Source organism: Mauremys reevesii, linkage group 2 (assembly GCF_016161935.1).
Source record: "Mauremys reevesii isolate NIE-2019 linkage group 2, ASM1616193v1, whole genome shotgun sequence".
In the NCBI taxonomy this organism is placed as follows: Eukaryota; Metazoa; Chordata; order Testudines; family Geoemydidae; genus Mauremys; species Mauremys reevesii.
Window position 1 is genome coordinate 42,060,445 of NC_052624.1, and position 13,888 is coordinate 42,074,332.

The window sequence follows — 13,888 nt, forward strand, 5'->3', positions numbered from 1 at the left end:
TTAAAAATGTGTATTTTTTAAAAACAAAATCTAACCACTACTACTGTCAAAATATCTTTGCTTCCATTTTACAATATTATGGCAGAGTAATTACTTTTTGTTAAAGTTTGCCTAATCCAGTATTGCACCTCTACCTATAAACTGATGTCAGTATTTTTGCTATTGGGTGCTTGGGTGTTGCATGTGTTGAGCAAAACTGAATGTGAGTGGTCTGGTTTTAGATTCTTAAATTTAGGCACCCAAGTTAGAGAAATTTGAATTTGCTTTCTCTCTTGTATACACTAATTAAGGTTGTTTGGTGTTTTAAATATCTTGTCCTTGTAAACTTGAAATATGCTCTCAGTATGGATAAAAATGTCAACTTTTGTGGGATATCCCATTTCCTGTGCAAGAACTGATCTTGTCAGCACCAGTTTAAGTGTAATTATTGGGTAAAACTGAGAATAAAGCACATTTGACTTTGGTTTTGAGAAAAGAGTAAAACCTCTTAGGTGTGTTGTCATATAGGATTTTCTAGTCCAAAGTGTGGTAAAACAATCTGAATATTTTAGTGCAGAGTTTTCCAAACTATGGTCCATGGAGTTCTTGATGATGGCCTGCAGATAGCTGGCCACATGGTGATCTCCTCTTTTTCCAAGTGTTAAATCATATTAAAGACAAATGGCAAAGTAATATTAGGTAAATATTTCAAGTAAGCATTTGCCAGAGTTGCTATAGAGAGGTTTTGTGAATCTTGTGATAAATGAAGGGCATGGGGGCGGGGGAGAGCTCCCTTCTATGACACCCAGCCAGCCAGTTAGCTATAAAATCCCTCTTAGTAGTTGTTCTCTACTTGCTTTACCTGTAAAGGGTTAAAAAGTCTCCCTGCATAGGTAAAAGATAGGGAGTGGGCACCTGACTAAAAGAGCCAGTGAGAAGGCTAAAACTTCTTAAAATCGGGGCGGGGGATCTTCCTCTTTGTCTGTCTGTCTGTCTGCTGTCCCGGAGAGAAGGGCTAGAGCAGCTATGCTATAAGAAGCTTTGAGCCAGGTATGAAAAATCATCTGAATCATACCTAGAAACTACTCACTTGAAACCCCCAGATATGTAAGTAGATCAGGAAATATCTAGGAAGACATGATTAGGTTTGTTTATATATACAAATTTTTCTTTATGGCTTGTGGACTCCTCTGTGTTAACCCCAAATGCTTTTGTTTTGTTTGTAACCTTTAAGCTGGACCTCCAGAAAGTTATGCTTAATTCTTGTAAGTGGGTTTTTTAAATCTAGCAATAGCCTGAGTTTTCAAATGTATTTTCTTTCTTTTTGATTTTAATAAAATTTACCTTTTTTAAGAACAGGATTGGATTTTGTGTCCTAAGAGGTTTGTGCACATGTTGTTTGTTTAACTGGTGGCAACAGCTGATGTCCTTTGTTTTCTTTCTCAGCTCTTCCCTGGAGCGGGGGTAAAAGGGCTTGAGGGTACCCCACAAGAAGGAATTCCTAAGTGAGCCTTGCTGGTTTCTCAAAGGTGTTTTAGCACTTGGATGGGTAGATGCTGCCACCACCCAAGGTCAGAGAAAAGCTGTAACCTTGGGAGTTTAATACAAGCCTGGAGTGGCCACTATTAATTTTTAGAATCCTTGCGGGCCCCAAACTTCTGCATTTGAAGTGCCAGAGTGGGGAATCAGCCTTGACAAATGCAAGTGGAAATGGTCAGCACAAACAAGAGGTGAATGATGAGAATTTCTTTTATTAAGATATGGTCCACACCATGAAAGAGTTGCTACTAGGGCTGTTAAGCAATTAAAAAAATGAATCAAGTGATTAATTGCGCTGTTGAACAATAATAGAATACCGTTTATTTAAATATTTGTGGATGTTTTCTAAATTTTAAAATATATTGATTTCAATTACAACACAGAATACAAAGCTCACTTTATATATTTATTTTTTATTACAAATATTTGCACTGTAAAAAAAAACATAAATGCCATGCAACGCTGGCTACATAAGTGCCATGCGACTGTCTGTTCTCACTTTCAGGTGACATTGTAAATAAGAAGCAGTCAGTAGTATCTCCTGTAAATGTAAACAAACTTGTTTGTCTTAGCAATTGGCTGAACAAGGAGTAGGACTGAGTAGACTTGTAGGCGCTAAAGTTTTACATTGTCTTGTTTTTGAGTGCAGTTATGTAACAAAAAAAATCTATGAAAGTGTAACTTACAAATGTAAAGAGATTGCAGTACAGTACTTGATGAGGTGAATTGAAAAATACTGTTTTATCATTTTTTACAGTGCAAATATTTGCAATAAAAAAATCATATAAAGCGAGCATTGTACACTTTATATTCTGTATTTGTAATAGAAATAAATATATATTTGAAAATGTAGAAAAACATCCAAAAATATTTAATTTCAATTGGTATTCTACTGTTTAGCAGTGCGATTAATTGATTTTTTTTTAATCATAGTTAATTTTTTTGAGTTAATGGCGTGCATTAACTGTGATTAATCGACAGCCCCTAGCTGCTACCTATTGTTTTAGAGATTGGGTTCAATATTTTTTTTCTTTGTAGTAGATATTTAACAAGGGCATAATTTAATTAGAAATATGCATCTTATTCCAGTCCCTATATTTTCTCATCTTTGTCTTTCTTTATAGTTCATGTCCCAAAGAATATAAAATATTTTATGGTTCTGTGTTTGTACCGCAATGGGCCCCTGACTAGGGCTCCTACATGTTATGTTATGTTCAAATAATTATCCTCCTCTTCCCTTCTGATCTTTAATGCTATGCTCCTAGTACTTGAATCAACAAGGCTCCATGGTTCTGGCATATTTAGCTGCTTGTGTTGGTACTGTTGGCACAAGATGCCTTCTTTCAAATTCCCTAGAAATATGTGAAGCTATAAAGATGGAACTATTTTGTGCAATACCGTTCAGCTGCACAATTGTCTGAGTTACATCATAAGGAGACATTCCAGAAACTAGCTGTAATCTTAGAACATTTTAAAAATAAGATGCACTGATCAGATCTTCAACATATTATTGGTATGGATCATCCCTTCATGAATATACATTATTTCTGCTTTCTAGAGAGCTCCAACTGGGTGTTCAGATTGTTGGGGCCAAATGTATACCCTATTGCATTACTTAACACTTGGGTCCCAATGTTATAAGGAAATACAGTTTCAACCTTCACTTAGTTCTTTCTCACTGTTACAGACTTGAGGTTAGAACCTATATACCCTCCTTTGGTTCTTTTTCATTTTCTTAACAACCAACACCCAAAATCCTAATCTGTGCAAGTACATATTGAAGCTCAATTAGTGATAGTATAGTATAGTTTTGCTAGTGAGTGATTAGTTTTTAGACTGAGTTCCTTGTTGGTGCATGGTCTCCATGGTTGATTTTAGTTTTGTTTTGCAAGTTTCTTGATCCTGTTCTACAGTCAATTTTTATTCTCATTGTGATCAACATAACTGATCCCAGCACGTCTGGATTCAAATGGTACACATTATGGAGGGGAAAGATGTCCATAACCAACTAATATTCCCAGTGTCTGAGTGAAGGTAATTCCTTCCAGAGATGAAAGGTCTAGTTAGCCTTACTCCCTGAACATACAGTCACTTTCTAAAGAGCCTAGTTATTTAAAAGCCAAAGTATTGGTGTCCAAGACTGCCTTGAAGACTGGTTATGAAAAATCCTCAAAATTGAAAAATGGAGAAGAAATAAAGGTGAGTTAAGCTCAGCCCCAACTACTTCCTCATCATAGAGGAAGAGGCACATCTGTTCCTCTAGACCTTTTCTGCAGTTCAGCAAGAAATTGAAGGTCCGGGACTGAGTTTTGCTAAAGAGATTTGTCTGCATTAAAATAATTGATATCAGTGGGAACCCCTTTGACATTGAAAGTGGGCACTGTTTACTTTGGTTCTAGCCATCTTGTTCGCTTCTTCACCACTGTAGCATTCAGTATCTGATGCTGTTACAGAAAAATTCTCAAACAACTCTTTGTCTGTAATGGGGCATGCTCCATCCCTGTCCTCTGATGCCCCAGAAACCTCTCAGACTCTCTACAGTAAGTGGAAACTTTGTGTGAATGATTTATAATCCCATCACCAACACCAGTACAGTCTCATACAGCAAAGTATTAAGAGTGCTGGTTGCCCTTTAGCCCTTTCCCACGGGTCAAGGGAGGAACAGAGGTCTGCTTTCCTTGAGATCTCAGAGCATACTAGACTCAGCTAGCCCCAGGTCCTCCCTTCTCACTTCCTTCCTGTATCATCTTTTTATACACCTCAACTAATGGCTACTTTTCATCAGTGCTCCCAGCCTGATAGCTAATTAGATGTGTATCCCCAGTCCCCTTTCTCCAGGAGAACTGCTGCCTAAGTGATCAGAGTGCTAGCTCACCTGTTTGCTTTCAGCACTCTGTCACAATGCCTTAGTTGGGAACCTTCTATATGTGTAGTAACAGGAAAATGGAGGTTGCCTTGGCACTGAGGCTTTAGCCTGAAAGTCCTTTCTGCCTTGCTGCCCTGTGTAAGGGTCTTTAGCAGCCCTGTTGTGAGTCTGTTATATGGCTTTCTAAGACTGATATGGGTGGCTTATCTAGCTGTGGTTTACCTATGACGTTTTTCCTTGTGCTGCTTTCTCTCCAAAGGGCCCTATGTTAGGGGTACTTGTTCCTTATTGAACATGGCATGGCTAGCTTTAGGGATGTCTTGGGGCTGAATCCAGTTTTCTAGAAGATTGGCTGCTCCTTCACCCCCTGGATCAGTTTCTAATCACCCATCAGCTTTAGGCGAACATCCATTAGCCTTGTTTCCTACATGTTCTAGAGTAGGCTCTTCTGCTGAGTATATGGAGAAGGGTGACCAGCCTTCCAGTTAAGGTGCTGGACTGGGACTTGGGAGATCTCAGTTCAATTCCTAGTTCTATAGACAGCTATTGGGTTGCATGGAGATCATAAAGCATAAGATAAGGGTATATTTATATGTATTATTTTGCAATTTACCTTTTAATACTCAATAAATTACTTAAGATTTAGAAAAAAAGTTATTACTTATGTGAAGAACATTGTGTGTAGGCTGACATTTGAGTAGCATAATTACTATCTGCTGTCATGCTGTCAGAGGAAGAGAAATTTCACACAGTTGGGTAGAAATATAATTGTCACATAGTGACAAAGACTGTTGGAGCAATTACCCACTTGACAATGCAGGGAACCTTTCTATATCTTTTTCTAACTTCAATGATTTATTGAACAAAAATTCTCGTCAAATATCCTTTTGTCCAATGACTTGATGCATAAGTATATATGGCATGTGTGTCTTTATAAACATACATCATGAAATTTCACACTACAGGGCCTTTCCTTCTCCCTGCAAGCTCTGAGAGAATTTTGGACTCCTTTTTATTCCCCCTTTGCTCATTTTCTAATTAACTTATTTAAATGCATTCATCACCTTTCAATATTTAGGAGAGCTTTGGAGATGTTGGTCTAGAGAGGATTGCTTCATTGATTCCAAGCAAGCAAAGTATCTGAAGACTTACAATCATAGAAGATTAGGGTTGGAAGAAACCTCAGGAGGTTATCTAGTCCAACCCATTGCTCAAAGTAGGACCAAACTAACTAAATCATCCCAGCCAGGGCTTTATCAAGCTGGGCCTTAATATCCTCTAAGGATGGAGATTCCACCACCTCCCTAGGTAACTCATTCCAGTACTTCACCTCCCTGCTAGTGAAATCGTTTTTCCTAATATCCAACCTCGACCTCCTCCGACTGCAACTTGAGAGCTTTGCTCCTTGCTCTGTCATCTGCCACCACTGAGAACAGCCGAGATCCATTCTCTTTGGAACCCCTCTTCAGGTAGTTGAATGCTGCTATCAGATCCCCCCTCACTCTTCTCTTCTACGGACTAAATAAGCCCAGTTCCCTCAGTCTCTCCTCATAAGTCATGTGCCCCATCCCCTGATCATTTCCATTGCCCTCTGCTGGACTCTCTCCAATTTGTCCACATCATTTTTGCAGTGGGAGGCCCAAAACTGGACGCACTACTCCAGATGTGGCCTCACCACTGCCGAATAGAGGGGAATAATCACTTTTCTTGATCTGCTGGCAGTGCCCATACTAATGCAGCCCAATATGTCATTAGCCTTCTTGGCAACAAGGGCACACTGTTGACTCACATCCAGCTTCTCATCGACTGTAATCTCCAGGTCCTTTTCTGCAAAACTTCTGCTTAGCCAGTTGGTCTCCAGCCTGTAGCGGTGCATGGGATTCTTCCGTCCTAAGTGCAGGACTCTGCACTTGTCCTAGTTGAACCTCATCAGATTTCTTTTGAGCCAATCCTCCAATCTGTCTAGGTCACTCTGGACCCTATCCCTACCCTCCTGTGTATATACGTCTCCCTCCAGCTTAGTGTAATCTGTGAATTTGCTGAGGGTGCAATCCATCCCATCATCTAGATCTTTAATGAAGTTGTTTAGGAGGGAGGGACAGCTCAGTGGTTTGAGCATTGGCCTGCTAAACCCAGGGTTGTGAGTTCAATCCTCAAGGGGGCCACTTAGGGATCTGGGACAAAATCAGTACTTGGTCCTGCTAGTGAAGGCAGGGGGCTGGACTCAATGACCCTTCAGGGTCCCTTCCAGTTCTATGAGATAGGTGTATATCTCCCTGTTGAACAAAACCGGCCCCAAGACTGATGGGGCATTCTGCTTGATATCAGCTGCCAACTAGACATCAAGCCGTTGATCACTACTCATTGAGCCCAACAATTTAGCCAGCTTTCTATCCACCTTGTAGTCCATTCATCCAATCCATACTTTTTTAACTTGCTGGCTGGAATACTGTGGGAGACCGTATCAAAAGCTTTGCTAAAGTCAAGGTATATCCTGTCCACTGCTTTCCTCAGATCTACAGAGCCAGTTATCGCCTCGTAGAATGGCTGACTAACCTGATTGCCTTCTAACAACTCAAGAGCCTCTTGATTTTGTAGTAGATCCCAGCACAAGCCTTGGCAGTCTTCCAGCCAGATTGGAGCATATATGCAGCTCTTGAAAGAGCATACAACTCGTACCTCCTGATACTGGGGGAGGGGGGATGCCCAGCCTGGGGCCACTGCACTCACCCCTTCCCACAGACTTACATTCAGCTGCTCTCCCTGGCAGCTGGACCCGGGTGAGCAGCGGGAAGGAGTCACTTCTCCTGGTGGCTGGGCGGGGCTCCAGGGTGGGGAAGCGACCAAGCATGGTTGGCGCATGGGCGGAGCAGGGAATGGGGCCATGGTCCGTGTAGCGGGGCCCACAAAAGATTCATCCAGCCCTGTGTGCAGTACAGCAGCTGCCTGAGAGACAGCCTGGCTGAGGCAGCACCCCACTCCCCTCCCAAGTCTGGCTGCCAGGGACAGGGGCCAAGTGAGCCAGAGCCCTCCTCGCTCGGCACATTTCCGGCTTGTTCAGCACCTGTCCTCGGCACCCTGACCGCCGGGCCTAAGCTGGGACACTGCCCTAGCCAGGCTCTTTCAGGCAGCCGCCATGTTGCATGGAGCAGTGACCTGGAGCAGCTGGCGTCAAGCAGCTGGGACTGCACCTTCTGCTTCCTGCTTGGGCCCAGCTGCCAGGGACAGGGGTCGAGTGTGCCAAAGGGCAGGTGCAGCAGAAGAAGGGAGCCCCTCCCCCTGCCTCCCTCCCCCGGCAGGCCAAACAGAAATACTGGGGGGGGAGGACTAACCATCACCTCAGCGAAAGAGCATTCTTCTAAATAAAAGATAAAAATCCTCAAACATCAAATTGTTTGCCTCTTTTTTCACTTTTGTAATTACCACTGTGTTTATAGCTGTTTACAAACAAAAATTATAATAAGGAATACAAGACTAAAAAGTAAAAGATTGCCCAAATTTTCAATGCTCAGTAAATCGTGTCATAACAGAGGCCGGCAAAAACTTGCACTTCCCGGAATTAGGCTTGGAAGAATTAGATTTTTATTGGTAAGTGTCAGTAATGTTCGATTTCACTATATATACACAAACTGACAAAATTCCATCCTAATCAAAATTTGTGGATAAAATAAGAAAAATGCAGCTTGAGGACTTACTAGAGTCTAATTTAAGGATATTTATATTGTATATTTTGACATGAGATATTGGCAATTTATGTTTTAAGAGTTGTAAAGCTTTAACTTATTGAATCTCAACATCTATTATAATTAAGCAATTGTCTGCCTCCCCCCCCCCGATAATTTCCTGCAGTTTGAAAATGTAAACTGAAAAAAATGCTTATGCATATATATATATATATATCGGCCATCAAAATTATATAAATTTTTTTTGCCAAGTTTTCACGTAATGTATCGCAGAATAGGAAATTGCTAGTAGTGCAGTAAAAGTTTATTATTCTAGAGAAAGAGCACTGTATATGGTTATTTTACTTGAAAATTTTTCAGAGAAATAAAATCAAGATTTGACTTGTCATAATACATTTTATTATCACTTTGGAGGAAATACGTTATGAAATGTAGAGTTTGAAAGAATGCATCTTATTGATGGAAATGACTAATACGCTTTGAATGCCATACCTTTTGTGTGGGTGATAAAAACAGTCTGTAGTGATTATTTTGGGTGATATAAGTGTTCCAGTGCAGGCAGAATGTTGCTGGACTGATATCTGTTGTAGTGCTTTGTATTAATAGAGAAATATTGGGGACTACTGACAATGCCCCATATAACGTTGTGGTTTAGTATTAGAATGAAAAGTAACTTATAAAGGATGGTTAAATTTTAAAACTTAATATTGTCACATTTTGTTAATGAAGAAAGTGTATGAGGGTATTTGGTTTTTTTCCCCAGTCTTAAGCAGCATGCTTTCTTATACTTTTTAAATTGCTTAATTGCCAATTTGTGATCCCTGTGTATAGCCCTTGTAAACATGGTTTGCACAGGGGCTCTGAATGGATCAAATGGTGGGTGGGGTCTTCCGTCCTTATTCTTTCTCTGAATGCCAGTTCAGGAATGTGACTCCCACTATTTTAGTCACATGGGGTTCTTTCCATGTCTTAAGGGATGTTGTCATGATTAAAGACAAACAAAATAATCCCATTTATAAATGGTGCTTATTTTCTTTAAAGAATAAAAAATACAAACAACAATGTTTTGTACTTGCAGTTTCTTCTGTATATCTCTGTGGAGAGCTTTCAGCAGATTACTCCTTTGACAGCCTTGGCTCTCCTTTGGGGGTTGGGGGGAACCCGTCTCTAGGTAAATTAAGATCAAAGTATATTCTTTCCAAAGTCAGTAGTGAGTCCTGTCTCAGTAGATCATAAATTCTTTTAGTTATCGATACATGGGGAAGGGAATTTTGTTTTAAAGGTTGGTTAATCCTGTTTGGTTTAAAAACTGTTCATAAATGGGGAGAGTTAAGTAATCTTAACTAAATCCTGTGAAATGCAGGAGTTTTTAACTCAGTTATCTAAAAGAAGCTATTCAAGGTATGGTCTTGAGACAAACAAATCAGTGACTATTAAGAATCTTAAATTCCAATTAAATCCCACTATTTCTGTTTACCAAGATTATCCATGAATCTTCTCAAGCAATACATTATCTAAACAATCTGGTGTTTAACAAGAGAAGCTGTTAATACTTTAAATTATAATAGTATTTCAATATCCCATTAAAATTATGACAAGAACGATTTAAATTTAATCCCTTGGCTGAGCTTTTGTAAACTCCCCCTCACCAATGATGATGAAGTATTGCAGAGGTAGTGCTGGGCTGTAACAGAGCTTCCTTTTTGATACTGTATTATGACTACTTCTTTGTTTTAGCTGCCTTGTTGCTGCTGCTGTTTGCTTGCATTTAGAGATGAGACTGAGGGCTGGTCTACACTACCGCTTGAGTCAATGTAACTTGCGTCTCTCGGGGGTGAGAACAACACCCCCCTGAGTGATGTAAGTTACATCGACTTAAAATGGTGTCCACACCATGCTATGTCAGTGGGAGAGCGTCTCTCATCGACATAGCTTCCGCATCTCGTGGAGGTAGAATAATTATGCTGACGGTAGAGTGCTCTTCAGTCGACAAAGCATGTCTTCGCTAGATGTAGCGTGTTAGTATAGATTTGCTCTAAAACAGTGGTGCCCAACCTTTTTCGTCTGGCAGGCACCAGACGATGAGCCATGGAGGACTGTGGCGGCGGGCAAACATCCACTGAAATGCCGCCGACAAGCAGCAACGTCAAGAGCTGTCACTGCCGACAAGCAGCATCATCCAGAGGCATTGCCGCCGAAATGCCGCCGAAAATCGGCAGCATCTTGGCGGCGACGCCGCTTGTCGGCGGCATTTTGGCAGATGCTCGTCCTTCTGTTCAGTCCATTTTCTGATCTATCATTGTAGTTCCATCATAGAGTTTAAGGCCGGGAGGGCCCACCAGATCATCTAGTCTGACCTTTTGTATATCCTAGCCAACATCACCCAGCTACCCACAAACTAAACACAAAACTTTGGTGTAATTTCAGTTATTAGACCCCTCCGGAGACTGTATCTAAGGGCTTATCTACATGGGGGTCATGTTAGTTCTCACTAACTTTAATTTGCAATTAGATTACCTCTGTCCACATCACAGAAAGTCTTAAGGTGTACTGACTAGTTAGTTAATACATATTCTGTACTCCACTTTGAAAGTATATCAAGATCATTGCTTACTGAGTTAGTGAGGACTAATGTTCATATGCACACCTTTCATTTGCACTAGCTTGTCAGTCCATTAACTGCTATGCCACATAGGTTTGCGGCATAGGGACTGACCTGTCTGTCAGGACTGACCTGTCTGTCTATGTGTGCGCTCTCTTCTGCTCCGGGGTCATGTAGAGTAGATTTCACCACCGTATTTAGATGCTGGCGCAAAGCCAGATTCGTTCCATTTGGAGTATCATACCTCTGTGTTCTAGCAGTACTATTATGAGTACAATTGCTAGTATTATACAATGCTTTCTGCAGCTGCATGGAGCTGTCTGGGGGGTCATTGATCTCATCGCTGGGGACATGCAAATGAGGAGACAGCCCTTTCCAAAAAATACTATAATAAAGAGGTGTATGTAGCCATCTCTGAGCAGGTGGCTAAGAAGGGTCATGGCTGGGACCCTATTCAGTGCTGCAATAAGAGCAAGGAGCTGAAAAGTGATTACAAGAAAATGAGAGACAGAGAGGGCTCTAGCAGTGCTCCTGTTCCTCCTATTATGAGGAACTGGACAATATTTTCTCCTGGGATGCCACCACCAAACCTCAGTTTAGTGGACCGCACTGAAGGCACCAAAGATGACTTGGATTTGGATGAGGAGATTTCCCTGCCAGACAGCCTGGATCTCTTTGTTTCAAAAGAGCCTGAATTAGCTCCAGAGGGCGCTTACCGCAATACCCAGTCTTACAGTCCCGAGGAGGGTATGTAGGCTAGTAAGTGTCTTTCCTTTCGTACACGAATTTAATCTAGCAGTTTTGGAGCTAGGAGCCTTTCCAAGCCCTTGCTCTTCTCTCCCTTGTCCCTCCACCTGTGTGCTGAAAATGGTGTCTGTGATGGGAGAATTCAGCTCTAAAACACGTTGCTGTCCCAACAATAGAGAGTTTACTGCCCTCCACCAGGCCAGCACCAATCCCCAGTTCTGACCTGCTTCCCAGCCAATCGCTGTAGCCTTCCTGTTCCCCTGCTCACATGCTCAGAATAGTGGACACAGTGTGCTATGGGCCTGGCTTGTATAGTGAATACATCTGTTGAAACATGCAATATAGGGCAAAAAGTACTTTGATTCACAGTTTGATATGTTCTATGCCTGAAGTTACAATGTATTCTAGGAGGTATGTCCCATGATCATATTTCATAGCCATGAAGATTCACATTTTTCTGAGCACTTTGTGCTTGTCTTCAGGGAGATTAAGCAGAATTTGAGGCAAAGAAGGTACTTTGTGGTGGACATTGTATGGTACAGCAGCCTTATCATTCATGCCAGCATAGATCATGATGCCCTTCCACTCCTGAAACACTTTTGGGGGACCATCCTGGTGAATATCATCACTGCTATCTTTCTGGTCTGTCCTTAACCTTTTTGAATAAGTCCATCTTCTGCTTCCTAGTCATACAAATCAGCGTAACATTCACATGGCTGTGAACATCACTGCTGCAATGTGTATGTGCATTTTGTGATTGGACCCTTAATATTGTGCTCTACTGTTCTTGAGCTTCTAAAGTTTTTTATGTTAGCAAAATTGCATACTTCTATTGACAAAGTTTTAATTTGCACTATTTCTCAAATATCTTTTAGTTCAAAGGTGACTACAGTTTCATAAAAGCACATCCCATACATAAAGTATGTTGTAATTCCAACAAGACACAATGCAAATCACTTAAATTAAAAAAAAAATTATTATGCAGAGTATACCAGTACATTAAACATTTTATATGAGTACACTGGCTATTTTACATAGAAGCACAAGGCAGCCTCTAGTCTTGTCATTAGCGAGCACCACCTCCCCTGCAAGCGGCCAAAGGCACACTCAGCTTTAATCCTGCAACTACTCAGGTGTTAGTTAAAACGTTCCTTTCTACTATCCAAATGTCCTGCATGGCTGGGCCAAACCTAAATGGTGTGGCAACCTCGTGCACAGGGAACTGGAGCCCAGGATCTGGTCTAAGAGTAGGAGAACCGTGGGATTCCATACCAGAAAATGTAAGGGCATGAGGCTTAGTGCCTTAGAGCGGTGCACTCAAAAGAATTGGGGGTGGAGGGGAGTCAAAGGTGCAGTTAGCTCTGTAAGCATGACAGGTTGTAGGGTTTGAAGCCAGAACCTTCAGATCCACAGCACATACCTCTTCCACTAGAGTTAAAAGAGTTGCTGATAACAGAAACAGGCTGTTATCCTCTATGCAGACAAGCTTCAAGTGGGCTACACAACTATTTGTAAGACAACAGTTGAATACAGGATGTCTGGTTTTCTCGGTTCTCTCTCTGGCTTTGGGAGAAGGCTATGGTCTAGTAGTTAGAGTAGTGGTTACAGGCAGTATCGTCAAGCACATTCTGAATGCCATTGTGACAAAGTGGGTGCACTTGTGTCCTCTAACATTAGAGACCTGGGTATGGTCCCCCGCTGTGCCTGAAATAACCTCATGAAGTGTGTTACCTTATTAGTAAAATGGTCCCAATGATGCTTACCTCCCTCCTAGGATAGAAATATGAGGCCTGACTTCTTGTTAATGGATGTAAAAATGCACATGAATATTAGTCAGTCAGTAGAAGAGATGAGAGCAGAAATCAATCTCCTGGCTTCCAGACCATCTCATGAGGAGTGTCTCATTATGAGCGAGATTTTACTTGAGATGTAGGCAGGCATGAGAGGGATGCCACATGTTTGAGTGTAATGTGAGAAGCATGATACTTAGTTGGCAGTTCTGGCTGTGAAGGTCTTTAAGGCTTCATGTGAAGAGGTATACTGGGCCTCTATGGTTCTAGGGTGAACCAATCCTGGCCTGAGCTTGTCCTTGTTAATTTCTTAACTAACCATCAGGTGATGTATAACCTACTGACATTCCCTAAGGATGGGCACAAAAGCTAGGGATCTGGTTTATGAATTCTGGCCTAAAAAGCTCAGAATGTGGGATATTTTAGGCAGGTTTTTTTTTTCTCTGTTTGTTGCAGTTAGATTCGGTCATCTTTCAGGTAGTCTGAAGCCTTGGCTAAAGAGGTTCTTGGTGTTCCTCTGAGGTATTCTTTACTCCTGGGGGGATTCTGCGTCAAAACATTCAAAATTCTGCATACTTTATTTGTCAAAATAATGCAGTGTAATCACAGCAGTTTCAATGTTTTGGTAATTTATTTAAACTACAATATAGAAAAAAGTCATAACTATTCAGCAGTTCCTAAA

At 41.2% G+C, this 13,888-nt stretch overlaps 1 protein-coding gene across 8 annotated transcripts in view; it reads left to right on the plus strand.

Moving 5' to 3' along the window:
* RUNDC3B (RUN domain containing 3B) overlaps nt 1–13,888 on the plus strand; it is a 146,390-nt gene that overhangs the window by 26,406 nt on the left and 106,096 nt on the right. The window lies entirely within an intron of this gene.